General features: G+C 36.4%; 2 pseudogenes across 2 annotated transcripts in view; both read right to left on the reverse strand.

Annotated features, from left to right (window-relative positions):
- Positions 1-3,424: 3,424 nt before the first annotated feature.
- On the reverse strand, positions 3,425-4,386 carry LOC309974393 (metalloendopeptidase OMA1, mitochondrial-like; annotated as a pseudogene). Its single transcript has 2 exons — positions 4,377-4,386; positions 3,425-4,164 (listed from the first exon to the last, which is right to left on the reverse strand). The product of its transcript is annotated as a metalloendopeptidase OMA1, mitochondrial-like (transcript).
- Positions 4,387-4,486: 100 nt separating this feature from the next.
- The window catches only part of LOC309974394 (metalloendopeptidase OMA1, mitochondrial-like), a 41,632-nt pseudogene continuing 19,717 nt past the window's right edge, over positions 4,487-26,401 (reverse strand). Inside the window, exon 2 of the transcript in view lies at positions 4,487-5,225. The product of the transcript in view is annotated as a metalloendopeptidase OMA1, mitochondrial-like (transcript). The remainder of the gene's footprint in view (positions 5,226-26,401) is intronic.

The raw sequence follows: 26,401 nt of genomic DNA on the forward strand, positions 1-26,401 counted from the left end.
ACTCCTCAGGGATTTGAATGTTCATTGTACTAGAAATCTTCTTGTCAGGTTTCTGCTTGTTTAACTTTCTCTTTTATTCACATCTCTGCTCAGATCTCACTTTATCTGAGAGATTTTCTCTAACCATCTGATGTGAAATGTCATCATGCTTCATGTTTACTCCCTTATGTTTTTGTCACTGTATTTTTGTTCACAGATTCATTCCTAGTGCCTAGTATGGCAAAGGTGCTCAAGAAACATGTTGTCAAATTAATGGCTTGGGATCCTGTGCCAGACACTTTTTTTTGGTCTGTACTATTTCAATTCTGTTTTACTTTTAAATACGGGTTTTAATTTTGTAATTGTAACATGGAAGATGTCAGACATTTTTTAGTACAAATAAAATTTAAAGGAAAAACGATCTTATAAGGATTACAAAGATTATTGATTTTCTTTTCATGGAGGAAAAAAACAGCAGTTCTTTTCACATAATTATTATATCTACAAGGGTAATGTTTGTTTAATTAACATTGTAAGAAAAAGTTCAAGTTTGTATTTATTTTGGAGCTAGTGATTGACAGAATAATACTTTTCTGTGTGCTTATTTCATTTGTTTTATTTTGCTTTGGTTTGTCTCAGAGTGCAAATGTTTCTCTCTCTCTCTCTCTCTCTCTCCTCTCTCTCTCTCTGACATCGTATGTGGAGTCCTGACTTCTATGAGAGCAAGGTCAGATCTTAGTTCTGCTTGTGTTCAAGTTCTTGTCTCAAGGCAAAGATTTCACAGCATTCATTAATTTGACAATCTTCTGAATCAGTATGATTTATTTGGTATTTTCTTTTACTTGCCTCTTTAGTTACATGAGCACAGTTAAGAACTGCTGATAATACATGAAGAACTTCCTAGGGTGTGGTTAATAAAATAGTCCTAAAGTATACTAAGAGTCAAAAATGACTCTTTTTCTGGAGATTTTGTATGTCCTCTGGGGTAATAATATGTGTGCCAGAAATATCTAATTGTCTCTATCAGCTTGCCTATAGATATTAAGAACGAATAATTATTCAGTTTACTTCTCCAGGTTTAGCCTGACCTACCCTATAGTTGCAGGAATATTCTTTTTTATTCTGAGAGCTCCTAGTTTGTCTGTGTGTCTGTCCTGCCTGAAGGAAACATTACTTGGCTTCCTGTAAAGTTGAGGGTCCTTTAGTGATAGACCAGATAGCAAGCCAATTACCACAGAGGACATTTTATGTACCACTTTTCCCATATAAATTATCTATATTACCCAAAATTTCGTAAATAAACCCATGTTTCTTCTACACATAGAAAACATATATAAAAAATAAAGATCAAGAGAATGAGAAGACAAGTCACAGACTGGAGAAAATGTTTACAAAAGACACATCTGTTAAAGATTGTTATCTGAAATATGCAAAGAACTCTTGAAACTCAACAATAAGAAAATGGACAAACTTGAGTAAAAAATGGGCAAAATTGGGCTTCCCTGGTGGCGCAGTGGTTGAGAGTCCGCCTGCCGATGAAGGGGACATGGGTTCGTGCCCCGGTCCGGGAAGATCCCACGTGCCTAGGAGCGGCTGGGCCCGTGAGCCATGGCTACTGAGCCTGCGCGTCCGGAGCCTGTGCCCCGCAACGGGAGAGGCCACAACAGTGAGAGGCCTGCGTACCGCAAAAAAAAAAAGAAAAAAAAGGGCAAAATCTCTGAAGTGATATCTCACTAAAGAAGATATACAGATGGCAAACAAGCACTTGTAAAGATGCTCTGCATTATATGTCATTAAGGAATTACAAATTAAAACAACAATGCAATACCACTACATACCTATTAGATTGGCCAAAATCTAGCACATTAACAATACACAAATGTGGAGCGACAGGAACACGCATTTATTGCTGGTGGGAAAGCCAAATGGTACAGCCACATTAGAAGATAGGTTGGCAATTTCTTACAAAATTAAACATAATCTTACATCACACTATCCAGCTATCACCCTCCTTAGTATTTATTCAAATGAGTTGAAAAGTTGTGTCCACACAAAAACCTGCACACAAATGTTTATAGCAGCTTTATTCATAAGTGCCAAAATGTGGAAGCAATTAAGAGGTCTTTCAGTAAATGAATGGATAAATCAACTGTGGTACGTCCATACAACAGAATATTATTCAGCACTAAAAAGAAATGAGCTATCAAGCTGTGAAAAGACATGAAGGAAATTTAAATGCATATTACTAAGTGAAAAAGCTACATACTATATGATTTAGCTATATGACATTCTGGAAAAAAGCACAAGTATGGAGACAGTAAAAAAATCAGTGGTTGCCAGGGGTTGGGGGCCCAGGAAGGATGAATAGACAGAGCACAGAGGATTTTTAGGGCAGTGTAACTATTCTATACGATACTATAATGATAGATACATGTCATTTTGTATTTGTCAAAATGCATAGAATGTAAGCACCATAAGCGTATCTAATATAACCTGTGGATTTGGGTTATAATGATGTGTAGGCTCATTGATTATAACAAATATACCACTCCAGTGTGAAATGTTGATGGCAGGGGAGGGTGTATGTGGGAGAGGGGAGCAGGGGACATAATAGAAACTCTGTACTTTCCATTCAATTTTGCTGTGAACTTAAAATTGCTCTAAAAAATAAGTTCTGTTAAAAAAATTAAGCATAGAAAGATAAAGAAAAGGTGTAGGAATGTTGTTTCCCCACTCTGGGCACAGCATTTGTGAGAGAATAGCTACCATCCATTGAAAAGTAAAGCAAAAGGAATTTGGCAAACAAAAGACATAAGGAAAAACAGGTTCTGGTAAGATCTCTAATTAAGTGGTAAATATGTTCACTTGAAGGAGTATATTTTCACTGAGGTGGTCTGCTAATTGAGCAAAAGACTTAATTTTGAATGTTTTCTTAAATATCAAGACAATACCCCAAGGTATCTTTAGCTTCTCTTCCACTCTCGAGCCAGGTACATGGCATCCTCCAAATGGAGGCTAAAGACTGAGCTGCTTGATTCTTCAGAGACTGAGTAACAGGCTTTCTGCAAGGATGGATTGATTTCTGGGTCACTTTCCCCACAGGCTTAGAGTAATCCCTTGCACACAGTAGAGATGCAATTAATACTTGTTTTTAAGTGTAATATAAATTTATTCTGTGACATTTTTCTCATTGAAAAATTTTAAAATAGATTAAAATAATCAGTGTTTCATAAAAAATAAATACATCAGAGGAATTTAGTTAACGCCTGTAACATAGATGGCTTGACCCTGACTATCCACTTTTGTTTTCATGTCAAACATTTTTAATAAAGTAATATAAAAATGATAGATTGCTGCATCCTACACGTCCTGTGTCTCAAACATTTCAAATCAACTTCCAGTCTTTTTTCTCAACTCTGTATGTTAATGGCATTTGCTCCTGTTTTTAAATGGGAAGAGTATCCATTTTTTTAACAGTGATATTTAGGTCTTCTTTTTCCGATTCTTCAAGAAAATGCTTCATGCCAAGTTTGAATAGTAATTGAGGGTCTGGTCCAGAAAGCAGTAGGCAATTACAGAGAGCCAGTGGTAAGAATCTATCAAAGTGCTCAGCTCAATTTCCATGAGAAGGGTGTGTGCATAACCATTCTGGAAACTTGGGATGACCATGGAGGCTACCTGCAAATTTCATCTGCTGCTGAAACACTGGACTGGCTCTGACATCCACACAAGACTTTGCAGCAAACTATAGTCCAATTTTGTCAACTGCAGCCTCTAATATTCTACTGTTTGGTCAATCAAACATATACTCTTGCAATGCGGATTTTCTCAAAAGTGCCCAACTATCTCAAGGACAAACGGCCCAAATCACTGTGTGAAAAATCAAACCTAAGAAATCCAATAAATCAATCAAGCTAGGCTTTTATTGCAGCCTGCCCAAGTACTGCACGTTCTATTTCATAGCCCAGAAGGAAGAAAAGTTGATGAATATCAGTTCCACTATGTAAAAGCTCAGTGAAGATAAACATTTGTCCATTTGGAATCACAAAGGAAGTGCTGGCTCAGCACATATACTAAAATTGGAATCACAAAGGCATTTATCTGGGGAATCAACCACATGAATAATCTCAGAGATCCCTAGGATATCTTTACTGTGCTCAGTTAGATGATAAACCACGTCTTGTCCTTAACAGTGGTATTGGTTGTTTTTCTTTTTCTTATTTTATTGCAGTATAGTTGATTTACAATGTTATGTTAATTTCTGCTATACAGCAAAGTGATTCAGTTATATATACATATTATTTTTCATATTCTTGTCTTTTATGGTTTATCACGGGATACTGAATATAGTTCCCTGTGCTATACAGTAGAACCCTGTTTATAAATCCTATATATACTAGTTTGCATCTGCTAATCCCAAATGCCAAGGGGGAAGGGTGTGAGGGAGGGAAGGATTGGGATTTGGGGCATCTTTCTGAGTTAGCATATCATTTTAAAATTCTTCCATTCATGTTTCATGTTCCAGTACTGATAAAATTCTGAAATGTTCTTTTCCCGATTATAGTAGCTTGCTCTTTCCTATGACTGGACTTACTCCAGCTGAGTAAAATAAAACAACTGCAAGTAGCAATCCAAGTAATAACTTCCAATTTTTGTCTTCTTTATACTTTCTTTAGATAGTTCCTTCTGATTAGGAGGAAGTATTTGCCACCATTTCCTTATTTCCCTGAATACTTACAATGATTACAAGTAGTTTCTGCACTGGTTTAAGAATTATCAATAAGAGAGGAATCGGTCAAGTTGAAACTGTGAAATGTGGAAACTCCTGATGTCTCTTATGGGAGAACAATTTGGAGGACACAATATTGAAAGAGCAGGGATGAATACAACTTCTTTTATCAGTAGGTGCCTTGAAAAAGAGTCATTCTATGCAGTAATTTTTGTGTAGTCATCCAAATTTCCTTACTTCTGGTACTCTAGAGGCATCCTGTTCTTTTGTTATTGAAAATCCTGTGGAAATAAAAGTTTCCAAGCAGAAAAGTCAACTTACCACACTGATTTATTCCCAGGCCCTGATACTGACTTACTATATGGTTTATTTGCACTAAATGACAGTCTGGTGAGGTTACAGCTAGTGTGTTACATTTTCTCCAGTTGGCCAGTGAATTAAATCAGAAGAAAACACAATTTCTACTAGCGGACTACAATCCACAGATGAAGCTTATCTTTCTTTTGCTTGATTTATCCTAACAGTGGCAAAGGTGATGAGTCCCTCCAATTAGTGACTGTGTTTGTTTATTTGCTTTTCTGGTTGAGTTAGTAAGCTTTGCAATTGTCTATATCTTTTTCTCCCTTACTGTAAACTCAATGAAAGAAAGGGTTTTGGCTTGATTCCCATTAGAACACCAACACCAGACACAATACCTGCAAATAATAGATGCTCAGTCAATACGCTGAAGGAAAGAATGTATGAACAAGTAAAGCTGAGTTTTCTTTTTTTTTTTTGCAAATCTGGCTCATTAGAGCACTATGTTATAGTCAATTAGCCTTGAACTAGAAATCAAATACTCAGATCCAAGGCACTATTCCATCCATTTTTATTATCTATCCTTTCATAAATCGTGAAAGCTCTGAGACTCAATTTCCCTACTTGAAAAATGAGTAGAAATCAATCTCACCAGCTAATTCTACTAAGATCTGGAGACTTTATCTACATAAGGCCAATGAAAGCACTGTGAGTTTTAAGCTGCTGTATAAATGCATGATCCAACATGGCGTGTCACACTGACATCAATCAGGGAAATAATTTACAAAGTGAGTGGGAAGTGTCAGGAGGTAGAGAATGCTTAATTTGCCAGAATTTTCAGGGCAGTATGGTATATAGTTGGAAAAAAACGTTTGATAAGCTACAGGAGCTGTAAGTGCAATCCCTTACCACTCCCATTCATGTTCCACTTTCAAATAATACCCAATAAAACTTTCTTGTAAGAAGAAGTTCTCCACTGGACTTCCCTGGTAGCACAGTGGTTAAGAATCCACCTGCCAATGCAGGGGACACGGGTTCGAGCCCTGGTCCAGGATCATGCCGCAGAGCATCTAAGCCCATGTGCCACAACTACTGAGCCCGTGCTCTAGAGCCCGCGCACCACAACTACTGAGCCCACATGCCACAACTACTGAAGCCCATGCACCGAGAGCCCGTGCTCTGCAACAAGAGAAGCCACCGCAATGAGAAGCCCGCGTACTGCAACAAAGAACAGCCCCTGCTTGTCACAACTAAAGAAAGCCCACATGCGGCAATGAAGACCCAACACAGCCAAAAATAAATAATAAATTAATTAATTAATTAAAAAGAAGAAGAAGGTCTCCACTTAATTGCAGATCTTTCGAAAATAGGGTGTAATATAAGTATGGAGCCAGAGGTGTGTTGCTTGAGGCACAGAGGGTGAATTTTTTTCTACAACTTTCCCTAGAAATTAATCAAAGAGACAAAATTTTATTTCTTTAAAGTAAAACTTTGAGATGATGCCTCCCTACCAAAGATACCAAATCAAAAGGCTGCCTGGGATGTACACATATTGTAATGGTCCAACCTCATATATAATCATGTCAGAATCATCTTGGACTATATCAGACCCAAAGAAAATCTCATCTTTGTTCTATAAAGTCAGAATATATTAATGTAGGTGAGACCAAGCTCAATCTTCTTAGTCAAAAAGTTAATCTCACATAGTAATGTGGGGACAAGCCCGGAGCCAAAACCCAGTATTCTACCTCATGCAGTACGAAATGTTTTACAAGTGATTATATTTTAAGTATTGATTAAAAAGCATTGGACAGATCAGTTCTTTGTACCATGTTTTTCCATTCCTTTTTTCCAAATGGATGGACTACATTTAAACTAGGCCAATGAAAACTGGTAACAGCTTGCTAATGGAAGTCAGAATCTTAGCTCATTTTATTCAAGTGTCCCTTCATTTATTCCTTAATTCATCAAACATGTATTAGATGCCTAAATGGTCCAAGCATCTGGAGTTGCATAGGGAATTACAGTAAATACAAACAAACATTGTGTGTATGTGTGATCTGAAATGTTTACTAGTTATGGCCTGAGATAAGAAACATACCAATAAGTAAAACATTTGGCTCTTGGGCTAATTTCCAAGACAATTTCGAAAAAATGTCTATTTTCTGTGTTCCCTCTTCACAACTGTGTTGAATCTGGAATATAAAGCCACTAGAGATTTGACCACAGTATTTCATTTCTCTTATACAAATTCAATAGAATACTGACATTCAAATTATGCCTACTCTCATCTTGATACATTTCCAAGATTACCTGAAAATTTTAAAACAGTTTGAAACATGCATTAATTCATTCATTCAGCAAACATTTACAATGCCCATCATGTGTCCTGCACAGTGAATAAGTACTGGGGGGTTAAAACACAAATGAGCCTGCTCCAGAAGAACTCATTATTTGTAAAAAATATGGCTAACCTAATTTAGAATTTACTATATGACTACAAAGATAAAATTGGGAGGATGCTTTGAAATGCCTTTCTATGGCTATGAAAAATTTGTCCAAGATCTTTGGCCTTCCCTACAATTTTCCTCCCTAGCAGCTTATTTTCTAATAAGTTTTCTACCTTTCCCCTTCTCCTTCTCCTTTTGCTTCCCCTTCCCTCTCCCCTTCTTCTTCCTCCTCTTCTTCTCCTCTCCTTCATCTTTTTCTGCTTCTTTTTCTTCTTCTCCTCTTCCTTGTCCTTCTCTTCTTCCTTCTTTTCTTTTTTTAGTGGATGACCCTTTATGTCTATGACTGTATATGAACTGGACCTTCATCCGACTGAGTAGTTTTAGATCTATGTTTCCAGAATTCTTTAGAGCTTTCTGTGGAGACTCCTTGGGGATGACTAATCCAGTGGCATTCCAGGCTCACTTTCTTCACCTGATCTCTGGCAGCTTCACAAAGAACTGCTATTTAAATTGGGGCTTTGAGAAAATTTCATTTGAAAAAAGAGTTCTTAGACATCTTTAAATTTTAAAGTCACTCTCTTTCTTGTCTAATTTTTATCTTTGGAGGATAAACTGAGGCAAACAGAGGAGAAGTGATAGTATCAATACTATATAGCTACCTAGAGAGAACTATATTTGAACATGGGTCTTTCATTCTCAGATGCTCATCCCTTTAGGTTATTCTAGGCAACAGTTCTCCTCTGCCACATTGCCCACTGTAGAGGTAGAAATCTCTGTCTGGAATTGTAATGACAAGAGTGTCACCATGTGCTGTGTGTTTCCCCTCAAGTGTAGACTTAACTACCTCTTAACTTCCTTTTAGCTTTAATCAGGAACACTCTGTCCATAATTTTCAAAATGTAATTCAATTTAGAAGACATGAGCTATGAATTTACTAAATTGACTATGCTAGTTTGTAAACACTAGGTTAAAATATATATATAATCCTTGTAAAGGAGTTTCTTATCAACTTCTTTAGGGATTGGGGATGCAGACATGCATACATCTTCAGTGAAACTATATCTATATTAGTGTCTTGTTGTTATGAGTTGAATTGTGTCCCTCAAAAGACATGCTGAAGTTCTAACCCCCAGTACCTCATAAAGTGGCCTTATTTGGAAATAAGGTGATTGCAGATGTGACTTATAAATTAAAGTAAGTTCATACTGGAATAGGGTGGGGCCCTAATCCAACATGATTGGTGTCCTTATAAGAAGATGGCCATGTGAAGACACAGAGACACAGGGAGAACACTGTGTGAAGATGGAGGCAGAGATTGGAATGATGCACCTATAGTCCAAAGAATACAAAAGACTGCCAGCCGTCATTAGACGCTAGGAGGACGTCATGGACTAGATTCTCCCTCAGAGTCCTCAGAAGAAACCAAACCTGATCTTGACTCTCAAATTTCAGACTTCTAGCCTCCAGAACTGTTAAACAATAAACTATTGTTTTAAGCCACCCAGTTTGTGGTATTTTGTTACGGCAGCCACAGGAAACTTATACACATGCATAAAGTTCACAGATGAAGAAGCCATTATCAACCTTGCCATGTGTCTGGCACTCTGCTGGGAGAAGCTGACATTTGAGTTGGGCACTCAGGAGGAAGTTGGAGTCAGCCAGAGAGAAAAGGGAGTATGTGTGTTTACAGCACAGAAGAAAGCAGGAGCAAAGGACAGGATTTGGAAAGGTCTTTTGGTGTTTGAGTAATGCTGAGTAGCTCTGTATAGCTCCAGTGTGGAACATAAATTGCTTGGTGCTTGGGCAAAGACTGATGCAATGCCCTTTTGCAACAAGAGAGTTTACTTAAATCAAGAAAAACTTCAAGTTTTGGAATCATTGTGTGTTTGTGTGTGTGTGTGTGTGTGTGAGTTTAAATATGTACTTATCCCCAGATGGTTTTTCTTTCTTTCTTTTAATTTCTTTTTAATTATGGCAGCTATTCTCCAAACATGTTTTTGTTTATCTCAAACTAAGTATACAGTTTCAACATATGGAGCATATTTTGTTTTACTTCAGTTTATCTTAAGAAATCAGCTTTCCTAACTCTTGTTGGCAGTGAACCCAAATGATTTCTTACTTTTTCTTTCCCTCTCTACTTTCTCCTTTTTTCTTTTCTCTCAGTTACAATTTATCTCGATCTCCCTCACTCTCACTTTCTCTCCTTTCCTCTCTCCCTCCTTTCCTCCCTTCTTTGCTTTTTTCCTTCCTTCCTCCCTACTACCTTTCCTCCTTCCTTTCTCCCTTCCTTCTCTTCCTTTTCCTTCTGGGAGGTCACAAAAGATTTCCCATGTTGATGAACCAGCTCATTTAGTGGCAGAAACCAATAGTTCCTTGGCTTGTGGACATTTAATCAGCCTAGAAAATACACAAACTGGAAATAATGTTAGTAAACAAGTCAGGAATATTAGTTGCTCTTTCATTTATAATATTATGAACCTGGCATTCTAGTCTGTTCATAATCTGAGCCCAAACTATATTATCACCCTTAGTTTTGCATGATGTGTTTTCAAACCTCAGTGTATTTGGATCTCCTGTTTTTCCTTTTTTTAGGAGGCTTATTTTCATCCTCTCAGCCTACAGCACTCCACTTACCCTTCAAGATCCAGCTCAAATATCCCTCCCTTTAAACACATTTTATGATGCTCACTGGCAGAATTAATCTTTTTCTCCCCTGGATTCTCCTAGAGCTTTGTACATTCCTCTATCTTTGCTTTATTATGATTAGTATTTATTTTCATACATGTCTCCTCCATTAAACTGAGGTCAAAAATGGTTTCTCATTGTCGCAAAATCTGCTGTGTCCAATAGGCACAAAGCACTTCATAAATTCTCACTGAAGACATGCTTGAGTGGAAAGAGATTGCTATCCTCATACAAGAAGCAAAAAGCTTGTCTTTAATATCCATGCAACTTTTCCTTAAAATCATTTGCAAACTTCCCAATGTGAAGGGCACTAGAAATGTCAGAAACTGAGCATTTGAAGAGAAAGCCACTTAGAAAGCTGAGTATAATATTGATAAGGAAAAATAAAATAAAATAAAATATTGATAGTGGAACTTATCCTTTCTTGGTGTGTATATTCATGTAGCAGAAACTGGGCATTCTAGTGGACTTCAAGTACAGTGTAGGAGCTCAGTGATATATTCATGAATGTTTCTGCAGTGTCACTAGAAGAAATAGTTTTACCACTCATACCAAGCCTGAAATCAGTTACACTATGCTGAGATAGTTTATGAGTGTAACTGTACTGTAAGTGACTCATGAGGTCTGCCAGAAGAATGAAAGTATAAGTAGGGGCACATGTGTCATGTATACTTAATGTCTGTACTCCCGCAAAACAGAGCCTATGTCTTTCTTCTTAAAACCCCCAGCACATTACTTGACACATTGAATATGATCTACAAAGGGCTTTTGAATGAATGAATGAAGATTGTCTAACCTGATACATAGCAGGAATGCAAAGTCACAATCTTCATGGTTGCAGCTCTATAATTCCTGCATCTGTCCATTACTATTAGCATTTTCAATGACTTTGTGATATAAGAAACTTTTTAAATTATATTGCATGACCCTTAATTTCAGCAACTTATTTCCAGCATCAATGACCTTGATCATGACCTTATCTGTCCTTCAAGCATTGCTTAATAGAAGTCTGTGCACCGAGTAGGGATAATGGTCCATGGACTAAGTAAGCATAGGTTCTGACCATGTTACTTACAATGACTATAGTCCCCTATCCCTAACTACCTCCTTCTAACAAGGGCCTTGGAAGTCTCAGTGATATAAGCTGCTAAGGAGAAAAATGTGGAGAGGATAAAACAGATGATGTGGGTTCTGGTCCCAAGTAGGGAGGTATAATGGACAGTAGCATGCGTGGTGGAGGGTCTGATATAGGAGGAGGAATAGAGGTGTAGTGGTGGTGTACAGGGACCCATAGGCACCATGGATCAGCCTCACCACACAGCCCCCCGCAAGTCACTGTTCCCCTCCCTGGGGTCCTCACCTTCATTTCTCATGGGCAAATTGAACAGTTTCTTATCTTAGAGCAGTAAGAGATATTTACATGAGTATGACACATTTTCACTGAAGAGCTTGTGTTAGGGTGTGCTTCTGCCCCATGAGGACAATGAGATTTTGTTACCTGGGAAAACATTGTAACTTTCCCATACCTGGGTATTCTCATCCTCATTGGAAAGGTGGTGTGTGAAGGAACTGAGATTACAAATGAGGAAGAGTTTATAGAATGTCAAATGCTACAGAAATACGTCTTGATTATTATCTTGATATTGTCCTTAAGGTAGGATAGGATTGGGAGATTGGGACTGACATATATACACTATTGATACTATGTATAAAATAGGTAACTATTTAGAACCTATTGTATAGCTCAGGGAACTCTACTCAATGCTCTGTGTAATTGACCTAAATCAGAAGGAAATCTAAGAAAGAGGGGATATATGTATATGTATAGCTGATTCACTTTGGTGTACAGTAGAAACTAATACAACAAGATAAAGCAACTATACTCCAATAAAAATTAATTTTAAAAAAAGGTAGGATAGGATTTCTCAAATGAGGAAACAGTCTCAGCCAGGTCAAGGACCAGAGATGAAGGAGCACACAGCTTACCAGCAGCAGAGTTCTAGAACCTGGTCTTGTTACTTTCACCCCAGTCTGTTTTTATTTTTGCTTCCCCCATGCTCATCCTCAGAAACCAGGTTGTCTCTGATGTAACAACATATGAACTTTAGTTAGGAGGTGTTTTCTCATTACAAAAGGGTAACCTTACCTGTTACATTCATGATCATTTAGATAGCTTGTTTTCTTTTAGTTTAAACCTAAAATTAAATAATCTAAATAAGGAATATATTTTTATAGCTAGAAGGGAATTTTCTGGTTACACGTGTCACAGAGCTGGATCCTGAGGCTCTGAGTGGTTGATAAATCGCTTACCTGGTGACAAATGAACTACAGTGGTAGCACCAGTGCAATAGCCCCTTGCCCATGCATGTCACCAGGCCCCGTGCTGCCTTTCCTTTACAGAGCATCAAGTTAAATCAAGAGATAACAATCTTCAGAAGCAACATTAAACACTTCACGCAGTACCTGACAGTAAACTCCTAAACCCCCAACACAGTCAAGCCAGGAGTCTTAAGAACATTTACATACATATTTGGAAGCTGTATTCAGCAAGCAATTGTTCTTAGGTGCTCTGAGTGAAAGAAAATAGTTTTGATCGGGAAGGAGATGAGTCACTATCCCCACATCTTGCATTGGAAAGAGGGTGTGGTGCAGTCCTCACTAGAAAGCAAACCTGGGAGGAAGGTGGGCAAGACTCCCAGGTGGAAATTTGTTGTCTTTGCTGCAGGACCACTCACCTACCAACCCATCAGTCACCAGCTTATATGTTTCTCTTCACTGCTTCCTTCACTCTCCAGTGGGGAGAATTCTCCTCTGTCCTTTGGCTCATGAAACAACCTGGGTTTCTCTGACTCTCCCCACTTCAGCTAAGAAGCCCACATTTATGTTTAATCAAACTACAAATGCAGAATTGTCAGTCTCTGGGTGGCTTCTTTAGAAACAGCCAGAGGCTGCATATTTGATGCTTTGAAGCACATTTTCACCCCAGGAGTTAAGCTAACGTCTGTTGAGAATTGTCTCCAGCTCTGTCACTGTTGAAACAGAAGCTCCTCCATAAACCCCACTTTTATGCCATGAAAAGACTCCACTCTACGCTAAGACATTAAGAATAGTTAGGGGGAAACGTTCTAGTCATTTAAAATAAGAAATCAGCAAAACTTCCACAAACCTTCATGTTAACATAGTGATTCCTAATTTACAAAGCACTTTCCCCTGGCTAGCCTTGCCCCTGTTTGACTTTAAACTACAGAACAACTGCATTGGTTAGAAAGAGTTTGTTGTGGAAATCTCCCTTACACTCCATCCAGTTCCAATGACAAAACTCGGGTCCTTGAAAAAGCCATGCTCCTCTCACCACCAACATCTGCTCCCACTATTTTCTCTTTCTGGACTTCCCAAGGGAAACTTGCCCACCCTCTCCCCCTCTATCCCTACTCCAAACATTCCTTATGTGCATAGGAATGAAACATAGAATCATGTTTCTATCTTCCAGAGTATCTGAAATCAGTTTCTGGTTATTCATTTTTCAGTATGTTTATTTTAATATTTGTCACCCTATAAGGTTACACATCATTTCTGTGCTTAGCTTACTATTATATCTTTAGCATATGTCTAGCATATAATAGCTCAATAAATACTTCAGAATGAAACGAATGACCACCACCCACCTTTCTTTTCAACTGAGAAATCTGAAGCTCAAAGCAACATGCCAAATGTCATGTTACTAATAAGGGTTTTTGATGTCAGAGAGACTTGAAATCTTCAATTTCAAATTTTAGCATTGGCATTTACTCATTTGGGTGATTTTCTTTAAATCTCTGGTTCTCTTTTCTTTTATCTGTTAAATTCATATAATAGAAATTAAAAGGATTGTAAGTTCTATAAGAAATAAATTACATATAGTGTTTGTGTACTCAATATACCCTTAATAAATCCATTCATATCTTTTAAATCAATTAGTTGGACCACTGATCCTAGGCTATGAAGCTATTTCTATATATTTCAAAATCATCAATATCTCTTCTTACAAGAGGAAAATCTGAAGCAGAGGGCAAGTAGTCAGTGCTAAAAGCAATTGTTTCTCTTTATCTTTTCTCCTTTAGCTCATAACGCAGTGACAGAAAAGACTGTGAAATAAAATTTTCAAGGTAATAGAAATAGAAGCAAAACTAATATTTATTTAGTTTATTTAGCATCTTCCTAAATGCCTGGTATGATGCTTGTTGCCTTGTCAATTATTCACATTAACAAGGATTGTTTGAAAGACAAGCCCAAGATGGAGATGTTTAGGAGAAAATGAAGAGTTCTCATGGTAAAATCAAAGAGTGAAGTCACAGTGTTTTTACTGGCAGATTTGCTAAGGTATGGAGCTAAGGAAACAGCCAAGATATTAGTTAAAGAAGTTGTCTGAAGAGAAGGCTTATGCAGTTTAAAACCAAAAAAGGAAAGAAAATGAAAGAAAGAAAAAAGAACAAAAAAGAAATAAAGTAAGCATTAAATATCAAGAGATGTTCCACTCAAGTTTCTTGACACTTAATCTTGTGTTTGATCCACCAGGCCACCTGTGTTGCTCTATAATATTATTATGTCCAATGTATAATTTATATTTTCTGTATTGTATTCCAAATCTATTAAAGGCAGAACACAGACCAAAGATATATATATATATATATATATATATATATATATCACAGCATAGAAATAGCAAGGGAATATAAAAATATTACCCTTCAAATATTCTATTTCAGGCTGAAAATGAAAGAAGGATATTGGAAAACCCACACGTATATGACTTAATATATATTATCTAGTTCATTTAACTTCAAAACTGCTTTAATACAGCTACATTAGAAGCAGTAATTATACATATTTAAAACTTTGGCTGGAGAGAGCTGACTGAGAACATTGACATGGGTAACAAGATGTTTGTGTAAGAGAACATGCAGGGGACTTGGAGTCAAAAGGAACTGGGATCAAATTCTAGCTCTGCCACTTATGATCTCTGTCATACTAATGTTAGAAAATGAAATCTGGGGTTAGTAATGCCTACGTCGTAGGATAGATATGAGTAAATAAGGTTGAAATAAGATTGAAAATAATAATTATTGAAAATAATATGAGTAGCTTCTATATACTAATACTTGTAATACAGTCTACATTTAATAAATACTGTCTTTTTCTCCCAAAAGCATTTGTTGTTTTTAAATAGGAGAGAAAAGATAAAGTATCTTTGAAATACTAAATGATGTGCATCAGCCATGCTGCTGGAAACAAGAAAGTAAATGTGCTTTGCTTATCAGAATGGTGCCACTGTCATCTACCATGCACCTGTTTCTTTCCTTCTCCTCCACCTTTACCTCAACTATTGAAGTAAAAAAAATGATTGAGGTGATACCAAGGCCTACCTCATTCTAAAGGAGACTGAGGTCATACAAACACGTCCAAGCAAGCTGGTGATCTTCAGGAAGGAAAAGAATTCAAGCATTTTTTATTCTGCATATATAGATACCCAAGTCATTATATTTTTCTTGACTTATTGCACTAGCTAAAACATCTATTACAATATTGAATAGAAGTGACTGAGTATTCTTCTCTGTTCCTAACTTTCAAGGGAAAGCATTTGGATTTTTTTACCATTAAATGTGGTGTGAAGTATATGATTTTCATAGATGCCCTTTATTAGACTAAGGAATGTGACTTCTATTTCTAGGTTGATGAGACCTTTTTTTTTCAGGAATGGATATTGGATAGTGATACATGTTATTCTGCATCTACTGAGATAATCATATTTTTTAGTCTGTTAATCTGGTTAATTAAATTGATGAAGTCAAATATTAAAATATTAAGCCAATCTTGCATTACTAGGGTATAACAATTTTGATCATGATGTATTATCCTTTTATATATGATTTGACTTAAGTTAGCAAAACTATATTAAGAAATTTTGGATGCATATTCATACGGAATATAAATCTGTAATTTCTTTTCCTTATAATTTCTTTGTCTGGCTTTGGTATTCAAAGAACACTCTCCTTATAGAAAGATTTGTGTTGTGTTCTTCCTTCAAATTTCTGGAAGAATTTTTAAAGAATTGTGCTTTTTCTTTCTTAAATACTTGGTATAATTCACTATTAAAACAGCATGGCCTAGAGTTCTCTTCATGTGAGGTTTTTCACTATATTTCAATTTTCAAAATAAATATAGTGCTGTACAGGTTATTTATATCTGCTTTCATGAGCATTGGTATTTATTGTCTTTCAAAGAATTTTTCCATTTCATCTAAGTAATTGAACTCTGCAAGCATTTTTAATTACTAAATGTATAAAGTAATTATGAAAAGCAACCTGAAAGCTTTTGAAATTTTATAAAGAAATAGATTATGGTACTTTACTGCTTAAATCATCCTAATACTTTCTATTGAGCTCCCTACCGAATTCGAATTTCATATGAATCTTGTAATGCAGCCCATTAATTATCTTAAAATTTGAAGTTTGCATGACCTGCAAGTTCCTCCGTGATCTTATCCTTCTTCCCTTGGCACTCAGGCCTTCTGTTTCCCATACCTACAAAGTTATCTCCCACAGCAGAGACTTCACACAGTCATTTCTTCTGCTGGAATATTTTTTCTATGATTATTATATGGCTGGCTGCTTCTCAAGTTTCAACTCAAATATGACATCCCTAGGAAGTCTTTCTTGGCTATGCTAGTTAGAGTTGTGGGCTTACTATGCACTGAAATAGTAAGAATTCTAAGATGACCCACAATTACCCATACCCACATACAATCCAGTCTTTTTGAGTGTGGATAAGACCTGTGAATATGTTAGAATATCACTGTCATGATTTATGCCATGTTGTTTGGCACAAGTGAGTATGCAGATGTAATTAAGGCTCCTAGTAAGTTGACTATAAATTAATCCAAAGGACCATTATCTTGGGTGGCCTTGACATAATCAAGCAAGTCCTTTGAAAGCAGAAATATTCTTCTGTTTCTATGGGAGAGGTAAAAAATCATTTTGTGAGAGAGTCCACAGAGAGTCATATGGCATAGACCTCAGGATGGCCTCAAGAGGCTGAGATTACCTCTGGCCAATAGCCAGTAAGAAAACAAGAACCTTAGTCCTACAATTGCAAGGAACTGAATTCTGCCATCAACATGAATGTGCTTGGAAGAGGACCCTGAGCTCCACATGAGACTATAACTCCAGTTAGCATCCTGATTTCAGCTTGATGAGACCTTGAGCAGATGGCCCAGTTAACTCATGCTCAGACTCCCGATCTAGGAAAACTGTGAGTTGATAAATTGTTCTGCATTAAATTGCTAGAATTCTAGCAATTTGTTATGCAGAAATAGAAAATGAATACACCCAAAGCCACTCTCTATTACACTGCATTATTTTATTTTCTTCATAGCTTAAAACTTTGAAGTTATATATTTTCTTGTTTATTTCAGTATTTACCCCAGAATATACATTCTACTAGAAGAGCAATTTTGGTTGTCATTTTGCCAGGTTGATTCTTGCCATTCTGGCTATTTGAGAGGTAGATTGGAGAGAATTATAAATCTGTTTCTGTTTTTCTGTTTAAAAAAGAGAAGCTAATATATACTGCATAATATTGAGATTTTTCTCAGTGGGACAAAATAATCTTTCTTTGGTATTCTTCAATTTACTAAATAATTAAATATGAAGGAAAGTCTAAAACTTCTTCAAAATGAGAGAACCAAGCCAAGATTTCACATAAATCAGAGGCATGTAGCTCTGTTATTTTTCAAATAATACAATTGTTTATGGAAGCCATGCAACATTTCAGAACAGAATTTTATTTTGCATAATGAATATACATAAAATTTTTTTTGGATTTTTCCCTCTGTTGTTATTGTGACCACATGTGGTGATGGTGCCAGAACATTCCTCCCTTGTGTGTTTCATGCCCAAAGTGATCCTTATACTCAGGGTTTCCAGCATATCTGTCTGTTTTGTCAATTCTTGCTATTGTTATCCTGAAAAGGTAATCACAACTGCCTGAGCCAAAGAGGAGGGAGAGAGAACCACATGATTGTCTTTTATCCTCCTACGGGAAGAATTTAACTCCTTTATTTTACTGAACTAGCAAGCAAAAAATACACTGATTAATTGTTTTTAAATCATCATACTTCCAGGTAATATATCCCCTTGGGTAAAAATTCAAGTCTAGAACTTTGTGGCCCATTATATTCATGTTCAAAATCTTATAGCTAAACAAAGAAATGTTGCATTTGTTATCACCTTGAATTCAGGTGTATTGAAACATCCAACCTGTACTCTTCCTGAGTGTCTAACATTTGTGGCTGTTAGCAACTGCAAACTTGTGAAATATGCAATGTCACCTTCAAATTCCAGGTCTTCAAAATGTTACAAGATTATATTGGATAAACATGTTTTGCCTTCAGCTGGTCAAGCTGCTTGGTAAAAGCCCTAAACCCCAGACTCTCCATTTAAACCAGTTTCAGTAACATCAACAGAATCCATTCCAAGATTTCAAACATGGTAAACATCTTCAAATGTATGTCTAGAAGTACTAATATCTTTTTTGTATGAGTTAAAAGATTCTAGAAATTACTCTATTCAAAATAAATACATTTCCCATTGATCCTCATTGGTACCTAAAATTTTACCATTAAATTAAAAAAATTTTTTTGTGCTCAAGATTTACTGCTTACAAAATGATGGGAAAGTAATACACAAAGTCCCTTGTGTGTTTGCAATTTGTTCCCTGAAACAGAAATCTAGCTTAACCTGGTAGATAGAAAAGCATATTGGGAAGGGAACTACCAGGCAGTCCAGGCTTAAATCTTGTATCCATTTCTTATTGAAATGAAAACTTCTGGACCAGAGTATCCTCACATGTTAAAACCTAATTCAATAATGCATCTTACAAGACTGTCATGAATATGTTACATAATGTAAGAAAAAGACCAAAACAAAACATGATTATTAGTAGCTATTATTGTTTTTATTTTAGGTGACCTGCTAACATTTATTGAGTGTTCTCTATAGACAGTCTATACATACATAGAGATGGAATAGGTTTGTTTTATGTGAATTCCAGGACAAAATAAGAATCAAAGAAGAAAACCATAGGGAGAAACAAAATTTACTTCATTCTAAAGAAAAGAAAAAATAAATTATTATTAATCATTTTAGTATTGTTGCTATTACTTATTGACTGACTCCTTTCTATAGTCAAGTTATTGCGTTAATTGCTTTCATGGATTATCCTATTAAATTTTCACAACCCAACATTTATTACTATTTTTTGGAGAATCACACTGAGTAAGTTCACAAAGAGCTTTGCAGCTATGACCTGATCTCAGGTATGTTGAATTACAGGAAGATGTTGACCCGAAACAAATAGACTGCCAGATATTTCTCCAGCAAAGACAGGTGTATTCATGATCAGCAGAGAATTGCAATTTGAGGTCTGCAACCATGAGACACAGGCAAGTCCTCCACACAAAGGAGAATGTTTTTATAGAGAGGAAGAGGAATTTGGGAAGCCTATCTTAAACAAAGAGCCTATGGCTTTTCATTGGCCAGAGTCCTTGCAAAGAAAGAAGAGGAATCTCTTCTTCCTGTTGGGCTTTGCTATGTTCACAGGGTGTGAGAGCACCCCCTTCTGGTCTCCCAACCCTATTTAATTGAGGTTTCTTTTTATTAATTTTTTTCCAGGGGATAACAATGGGATCTGTAGGACAGCTAACTTGGAGGTACAAGGTAACTCTCAATTAGACTTTGTATAACCTCACTTAAGTTGGTAAAGATTTATTAAAGTACAGAGTCTAGATTCAATGTCATGGAGGTCTTACTTGACCCCAGGACATTTATTTCACATGGACATTTGGAGAGTTTTGGGGATGTGATGCCAATCACATGGTGGTAAAAGTTGGGAGTATTTTGTGATATTGTGATTTATAATAAGAAATGCTTATTTGGTCTTTGTCCCCTCTTCTGGCACAGACCTCCATAAAAATCTTGGAACTTCTTAACTGATAAGAACAATAAAAAGGCGTCTTTTGTTATGTTAATGAGGCGGCTTTTGGAAAGAACTTAAGGATGAGAGCCGGTTGCCAGTGGATCCAATCATGTGATTATAGGGTTGGAACTTTCAATCCCATCCCTCTGACCTTTAGGGAGAGAGAAAGGCTAGAGATTGAATCAATCCCTAATGGCCAATGATGTAATTCATCATGCCTATGTAATGAAGGCCTATAAAGACCCCAAAGTATGGGGCTTAGAGAGCTTCCTGGCTGGTGACTGTGGAGATGGGGGAGAGTGATGCACTTAGAGAGAGCATCAAAGCTCCACACCCTTTCCCTGTACCATGTTCTGTGCATCTCCTTCATCTGGCTAATCCCGAGTTATATCATTTCATAATAAACCTATAATCTAGTTAGCAAAATGTCTCTCTGAGTCTTGTAAGCTGCTCTAGCAAATTAATTAAACCCAAGGAGAGGGTTGTGAGAACCTCAAACCTATAACCAGTTGGTCAGAAGTATAAATAACAACCTGGGCTTGGGACTGGTGTCTGAAGTGTGTGGGTGTGGGTGGAGGGGCTACTGAACACATAACCTGTGGAATCTGATGCTGTCTCTGGATTGGTAGTGTCAGAATTGGATTGAATTCTTGGACACGCTGCTGGTGTCCCAGAATTGCTTATTGGAAGTGTGAGGGAACACCACCACCACCATCATATGGAAGTGGGTCTTAGAATACCAAAATAATTTGCAAAAATAATTGAAGACAATAAGAGAAGGACATAGCTGTGGATCAGAAGATGGCTATACATACCATATGACCATACCATACGATGACCATACCATAAATACATATCTAATGACGTTTAAAGCATACCATGAAAAGATTAGTTTTAAAATGACTTAGAAAGTATAAATAACTTTATAGGAACTACAATAAGTCTCTAATAGAGTAGTTACATTAAGGAGATAAATAGTATATAGATGATAATTTTTAAAACATGTCATGTGGCATGAGATCTAGAGTTACAAGACTTGAATTAGAAAATTTATTTTGCTATCTATGTAATGCTAGCTATATTATGCTGTATCTATTTTACTCATCTTTGTAAACTTAGACAATCCATTTCACCTACCATGAATAAGTTTCCTTCCCTGTAAAACGAAAATATTATCTTGACTAAGTTATGTAATTACTGACCAGGGTAAAAAAGAAAACAAGATAGCATATATGAAGATACTTTATAAATAACCCAGTGATCTGCAAATTTATGGAGTGTTGAAGATGTTGATGATCATGGTGGAGGTGATATTGTTGCTGCTAATGGTAGTGATAATGACCAAGCAATTCAAATCAACATGACCCTATAAATAAGTTTATTGATCTGCAAATTGTATCATCTATCTATCTATCTATCTATCTATCTATCTATCTATCTATCTATCTATCTTATCTGCTTATCATCATCATCTCAGGGGCCAGAAAGACCCCTATAATTGTCAAAAATTGGGACTGATTCTGTTCAGCAAGTATTTAGTTAAGCTTTAGTCAAACTATATCCATAGAGGGCAAGAGATCACCCCTGAAAGCCTGGAAAGCTGGCTACAAAAGTTAAATTTGATCGAGATGGCTTGGGTACTTTTCTTGGTGGACCTTGTGAGTTTTTGCACATTTGTATAGATTGGGCAGCTGCCCAAGGGGTGTGGCTTTAAGTATACCAATATGAACACATGTCATGCAGATAATTTTCTGGTCTTTTGAAATGGTGGTATTGAGACAATATTAATGGAACTTCAATATCAACAGATTTGCTTGATTGTTCTTCTGGTTACAAATATAGAGATTTAATTGTTCCTTTCCAAAAAGCAATTTTTAATGAGAGAGGAAAATGAAAATCTTTAGTGGAGAAGAGAATATTGGAAGAAGGAGTTAACACTTTCAGAATGTAAGTGTAGGTTGCAAAGCAGGAATTAAGTGGAAAGAAGATACTTGAATCAGACAGCAATTGATTCAGTTCAAGGATTCACTAGGGTTTAAATTCCTGAATTTTAGCATTGTTTTGGACTAGATAATCCATCAGAATAAAAATTTCCATAGTTTTAAAATAAGTAATCACAGTACATACTTCTCTGAATTGGTGGAGATCAAATGAAATAGTATATGAAAATTGCCTTCTACAAAGTATTGTTTATCCTGCCTTACCCAAAATAATTTATTTTCTTCTTAATTTTGCCAAAGTCCCAGAAATTATCTTTGTGGGTCTTACATTCTTTTAACACACAATCTTAATTAGATTATTAATTTTTATATTTATAATAAATATATTTTATTTATCATATTTTCCTATGTTAATTTTATTTTTATTGCTATAATTTAATTACCAAGCATTTATTGATCCCATTATTAGGAATTGTTGCATTTGTATGTGAGTTTAGGATGTGAGAACAGGACATAAAACAGGAGATGTTTTGGGAAAATGTGTTTTAATTTGATGGTCAGATATTGATAATGACTGAACAGTACTCTTATAGTTTACATTTGATATTTAGTGGAAGAAGAATCTAACATGTGTTGTTCTTCCAATATGACTTTTTTTTTTTTTGCATGATCTGTGGAAACTTACAAAATCATGAAATTTTAGGTTTTAAACCTGAAAGACACTTAAGGAAACAGTTTGTGTAACCCCTCAACTTATAGTTGAAGAAACTAAGGCCTTGTATTTATAGATAGTGTCTATCATCCAGGTTCCAAAATAGAATATATAGTATGATATGTACTTATGTATAAATAACCATAGATAAAAACAATCTGGAAGATAATATGCAACACACAGGGAGATCAGCTTGGTGCTTTGTGACCACCTAGAGGGGTGGGATAGGGAGGGTGGGAGGGAGGGGATATGGGGAAATATGTATACATATAGCTGATTCACTTTGTTATACAGCAGAAACTAACAAAACACTGTAAAGCAATTACACTCCAATAAAGATGTTAAAAAAAAAAAAAGTAATATGCAACATGTTTCTTGACCCCAAGGCTATCATCAGGAACATTCTTCCTCATTCCTCCTTTGCATTCTTTAAGTAAAACCAATAGAAAAAAACCTCTTCTTACTTAAGATTTCTGCTCAGTTGGCCTTCCTCAGAGAGGTCCCTGAACCTTCAATCTACGTTTAATACCCACGCCTTTGCATGGTCTGTGGAATGGAATGCAAATAGGACTTCTCTAATGTCAGGTTTTACACGTTAATTTAAAAAATAATTGTGGAAAGAACACAACTTCACACCGACCTTCTTAGTAAATATTTAAGTGTACAATGTATTATTGTTTACTAGAGGTATAATGTTGAATAGCAGATCTCTAGAGCTTATTTATTTTGCTTGATTGAAACTTTATGCCCATTGATTATAATTTCACCTTCTTATGTATTATTCTCTCATTAATATCTGTATCCCCACTAGACTATATATTCCAATAGAGCAAGGGCACTGCCAGATGTTTCTCACCATTGAATTTCCAGTCTTGAACATAAATATTGGCTCATTGTAGATGCTTGATAAATATTCATGGACTTAACAATACATAACAATCAAAATACAATCAAATGCCATTTTGAAAACATCCTAAAAATTCTAGAATTTCCAGAGCAATTTTTCTGACTACATTTGTCATTCTGGTGGTCTTTAGAATCATGTCAGTCCCCAGTTTATTCCTAATCATAAATATTTCTGAAAGAAATCTGAGATACCTTTTCTGACTGTATTGCAGTGCAACTGTGCACATGCGCGCGTGTGTGTGTAAGTGTGTGTGCTGAGAGAGAAAAGGAGAGAGAAGGAAAAAGGGAGAGAGAGGGAGGGAGAAGAGGAAGAGAAACAAAGCATTAGGAAGCAGGGGTTAACTTTTTGCAAAAAAAGGGAACAAATTCAGTAAGAGAAAAAAATAAATATCACTTATGGTAAAACACTAATATTAAAGACATTACAACTTACTGTATGGGGAATATGTGGATAATAGTCATTAAATTTAGCCTCACATATATTATATATATATGAACCTATATAATATATGAAAAAGGATGTGATAATACAGGTTTCCCCCACTATCCGAAAGTAGAGAGTTCCTATGAAACCTTTCCTGAACCAAAATGGCATAAAGTGAATAAGCAATTACCTTAGGACACCCCTTGCTAACGAATTCACAAAATAAATTGAGATAAAGCACAAATGCCCACAGACACAGCTTAAAGCTATGGCAGCTCAGTGCTGAGATGCTGAGGGTAGTTCCCCGGGGAAGGAGCTTGGTGGGACCACTCTCACTGCATGGGGTGTGTGCTGCCTCTATAGCAGCTCCCTGCAAAACAAATGGTGAACACTATTTTCACTTTTTGCCTTTTGTTTTTTGTAAAAGTGAAGATGCCCTTTGGATGCCCTTTCTTTCAGTTAGTGAAAATAGGTGCTAATGCAGATATTTCATAAAAGCGAAGTGGTGTAAAGCAAACCTACAAAAAGAGGGGGATACCTGTGAAACAGTAGGGAAGAGAGCAGGGCACAACCTTTAAAAGAATGATACAGCCCTAGGCCATGACAAAAACTGGTTAGAACCAGCTGGGTCCCTGATGGCAGAAGATTTGTCTTCCAGTAGACCTTGAGCCTCATTATACACTCATTGTAATACATTAGCATGCTAACTGACACACCCACCAGTACCATGACAGTTCAGAGCTAACCACAACAGGCCAAAAAGTGGGCAGTGGCCCAATTCCTGGAAATCCCTGCCCTCTTCCCCAAAATAATTGGAATAATCCTCCCACTTGCCTATGAGTTTACCCAGCCCATAAAAACTAACCACACCATATTTTGAGGCTCTCTAACCTTCTGAGATGGCCCACACTCTGTCTGAGGAGTGTGTTTCTCTCTAAATAAATCCACTTCTTACTTATCACTTCGTCTCCGAATTCTTTCTCTACGAGGCAAGAACCTTATATTCACCGAGAACACCTGTAACTGCTTTTCCAAATATAACAGTAACAACTATATTACTTTTTGAAATTTACTCAAAGATGCATGTCCATTTTCTCATTCAAATCTCTATTCTTATTAACTCAATTTCAAAATAATAAACTAAGGGTAATAATAACTTATACAGTGCTTGCTATGTAGTCAGATACTCTTGCTAAAGCATATATGTATAAACTTACTTAATCTTCATGAAAAATCTTACAATATAGGTATACTTCTTTTCCTTAGCCCAAAGTAGGAACTGAATCTTAGCTAAATTTAGTTTAATGTCACAAAACTACATAGTTGCTTACCTTAATACCCTTTCTGCCTCCTTCCCACCTCCTGTGGGAAATGTAGAATGGCAACAGTGGAACCAGCCTCTGTAGAGCAGAGCCAGGGCACAAGTCTGGATCCTTGGATAACCTTGTGAAGTGGAAACATTTACTCACATTGCACCAACCACCTAATTTGGGGCTGTTACATCTAAGGAAAAGAATTTTTTATCTTATTTAATCCACTGTAATTACAGGACATTACCTTGTGCTCTAACAAAAAAAAAACCCCATGGCTTCTACCAAGTATTTTGGGGAAGGCTAAAAAGTTCTTAAACCAGATAGAACTGAAGTTTCAGCTAAAAGAAAATCCTCGTAAGCAACATCATGGTCTTGTCACAACAGCAAAATCCTGGCTTATCATTTCTATAAGGAAAAGGTATATACTCTACTGAATGTACCATGTCTCAGAATCTCAGTATTGCAGGCTCATATATCTACTTTTGTCATCATCACACAAAGAACAGACACATCTGTTGAGATAGATTAAAATGGTCCAAGATCACGAGATTGGTGTATAAAAACAATGTCAATTTTTGAGTTTACAATGAGAAGTCACTGTCACACAATCAGAGACACTCAAGTTCATGTAACCAATTTATTTTCTTTGCAGAGTAAAGATAAACAGGATGCCAAATTGTAATCAGACGCTACTGCACAGTTTTATGAGAACTGGATATACTCAAAGTCTATATAATCAGCCCCGTGAGTCCCTGTAGGCAGATGTACACCGGAAGCCAAATCTTAATCAGAAGTTGCTTCGTGAACATGGAATCAGATGTAAGGAGTTTGATGATTCAGGCATTACGTGGTACATCTCACAATGTGATTCTCTTGGCAATAGGAGCAGATGAGCTATGGTCCATCTTTAGCTAAAATCATTGTCACTATGGTAAGCTATCTCCACTTCCAGATT

This window comes from Leucopleurus acutus, assembly GCF_964270905.1.
Source record: "Leucopleurus acutus genome assembly, chromosome: 17".
NCBI lineage: Eukaryota > Metazoa > Chordata > Mammalia > Artiodactyla > Delphinidae > Leucopleurus > Leucopleurus acutus.